The sequence below is a fragment of the Clavelina lepadiformis genome, unplaced genomic scaffold (genome assembly GCF_947623445.1).
Source record: "Clavelina lepadiformis unplaced genomic scaffold, kaClaLepa1.1 scaffold_175, whole genome shotgun sequence".
NCBI lineage: Eukaryota > Metazoa > Chordata > Ascidiacea > Aplousobranchia > Clavelinidae > Clavelina > Clavelina lepadiformis.
Window position 1 is genome coordinate 17,501 of NW_027508274.1, and position 2,500 is coordinate 20,000.

Sequence of the window (2,500 nt, forward strand, 5' to 3'; positions counted from 1 at the left end):
TATTTCTTTAGCGTTTGGACGTGTGTGATTCAATATATTTTGTATGACACTCTGTTACATTGGCGTAATTGAGCTCTTCAATTTAATTTAATTTAATTTTATTTTATAATTTAACAATAACTTTAATTGATAAATACGTTGTCATTGCCTTGCATTGACTCACGTAGCTTTGCAATGCTGCTTGACGATTATTTGATGATTTTGTTGTATGACATATATTGTTATGATTATATCGATTAAAATTGTGCACTTTGACACTGTATGGCATTAGATTAATTTTATAGACTTTTGACTTCGAAATTTTTTCAAGTCGATTCACACCAAAAAAATGTTAAGTCCAAACGCCCAGGTCGCGCGGATAGCCCTCACCCGCCGCGGATTTTCCCAAGTCGGAAGAGCTTTAGCCGCGAGTCGGTGTTTGGACTTTAACTTTTTGTTGGTGTGATGAGACTTGAACATTTTTTAGAGTCCAAACGACCAGGTCGCGCGCATAGCTTTCACCTGGCGCGGATTTTCCGAACTCGGGAGAGCATCACGCGCGGGTCGGTGTTTTGGACTCTGAAAATTTTTCCCATCCACTCCAAAAAATGTTAGAGTCCAAACGCCCAGGCCGCGCATATTCTCTTGACCGAGCGCGGATTTTTCGACCTCGGAAAAGTTTTTGCCGCGGGTCGATGTTTGGACTCTGAAATTTTTTCAAGTCTCGACAAAAAGTTAAAGTCCAAACGTTGGGAAATATTTTCAGAGTCCAAACGTTCGAGTTGCGCGCAGTGCCCGGCCGGGGCGCGGTTCGGCGGCCACGGCAAGCGGCCACGCACCTTCCCAAACTCCAAATCCGGCCGCGAGGTCGCGCGATCCCGAGGCCGTTCTGGGGTACCATGGCGATGCAGGATTCTGTGACTACTATGAGGGAGCAGGCAGTCGTGTGAGCGAATGCGCGCGCGAGTGCGAATCGAAGCAGAATCGATCTCGGTTGGCGTCGGGCACGATGGGCAGATGTAATGCTGTTCGCGCGGTCGCCCATGCTTAGCCGGGGTTTTGAGCGGTCTGTCGGATCCAGTGGCAAGCTATCGGCGTGCCTCGGCGCGAGTATTGCACTCGAATCGCCGGGCAGCGTCCGGAATCGACGGTTTTCGGAGCTCGTGCAAGCCGCGAGCGTAGTGTTTGAGTAGCGATGTACACGGAGAACGTGTGAAAAGAAACGCGGGGCGCCCGTCGTCCCGCAGCAGCCTCGTTTGCTGCGAATAGCTACCTGGTTGATCCTGCCAGTAGTCATATGCTTGTCTCAAAGATTAAGCCATGCAAGTGTAAGTACGAGCTCTCGTACAGTGAAACTGCGAATGGCTCATTAAATCAGTTATGGTTCATTTGATCGTACGTGTTACTTGGATAACTGTGGTAATTCTAGAGCTAATACATGCGAAAAGCGCCGACTCACGGAGGCGTGCATTTATCAGACCAAAAACCGACCGGGCCTCGGCCCGTGCTCGTTGGTGACTCTGGATAACTTTGCGGATCGCACGGTCTTGCACCGGCGACAAATCATTCAAGTGTCTGCCCTATCAACTTTCGTCGGTACGGTATCTGCCTACCGAGGTTCTTACGGGTGACGGGGAATCAGGGTTCGATTCCGGAGAGGGAGCCTGAGAAACGGCTACCACTTCCAAGGAAGGCAGCAGGCGCGCAAATTACCCATTCCCGACGCGGGGAGGTAGTGACGAAAAATAACAATGCAGGACTCTAACGAGGCCCTGTAATTGGAATGAGTACACTCTAAAACTTTTAACGAGTATCCATTGGAGGGCAAGTCTGGTGCCAGCAGCCGCGGTAATTCCAGCTCCAAAAGTGTATATTTAAGTTGTTGCGGTTAAAAAGCTCGTAGTTGGATTTTGGGCTCGGGCCGTCGGTCCGTCGCAAGGCGTGTACTGGCGTGCCCGGCCTCACCTTCGGTTCACCGTCGGTGCTCTTGACTGAGTGTTGGCGGCGGCCGGAACGTTTACTTTGAAAAAATTAGAGTGTTCAAAGCAGGCGGTTCGCCTGAATAATGGTGCATGGAATAATGGAATAGGACCTCGGTTCTATTTTGTTGGTTTTCGGAGCGCGAGGTAATGATTAAGAGGGACGGACGGGGGCATTCGTACTGTGCCGCTAGAGGTGAAATTCTTGGATCGGCGCAAGACGAACAACTGCGAAAGCATTTGCCAAGAATGTTTTCTTTAATCAAGAGCGAAAGTCAGAGGTTCGAAGACGATCAGATACCGTCCTAGTTCTGACTATAAACGATGCCAACTAGCGATCGGGGGGCGTTACTTTGACGACCTCTCCGGCAGCTTTCGGGAAACCAAAGTCTTTGGGTTCCGGGGGAAGTATGGTTGCAAAGCTGAAACTTAAAGGAATTGACGGAAGGGCACCACCAGGAGTGGAGCCTGCGGCTTAATTTGACTCAACACGGGAAATCTCACCCGGCCCGGACACAGTGAGGATTGACAGATTGAGAGCT

The 2,500-nt window shown here is 49.8% G+C and overlaps 1 non-coding gene across 1 annotated transcript in view; it reads left to right on the top strand.

Annotated features, from left to right (window-relative positions):
• Positions 1–1,249: 1,249 nt before the first annotated feature.
• LOC143472752 (small subunit ribosomal RNA) overlaps positions 1,250–2,500 on the top strand; it is a 1,808-nt gene continuing 557 nt past the window's right edge. The window contains exon 1 of the ribosomal RNA XR_013120061.1: positions 1,250–2,500. This exon is cut by the window's right edge and continues 557 nt beyond it. This is a non-coding gene — a ribosomal RNA (small subunit ribosomal RNA).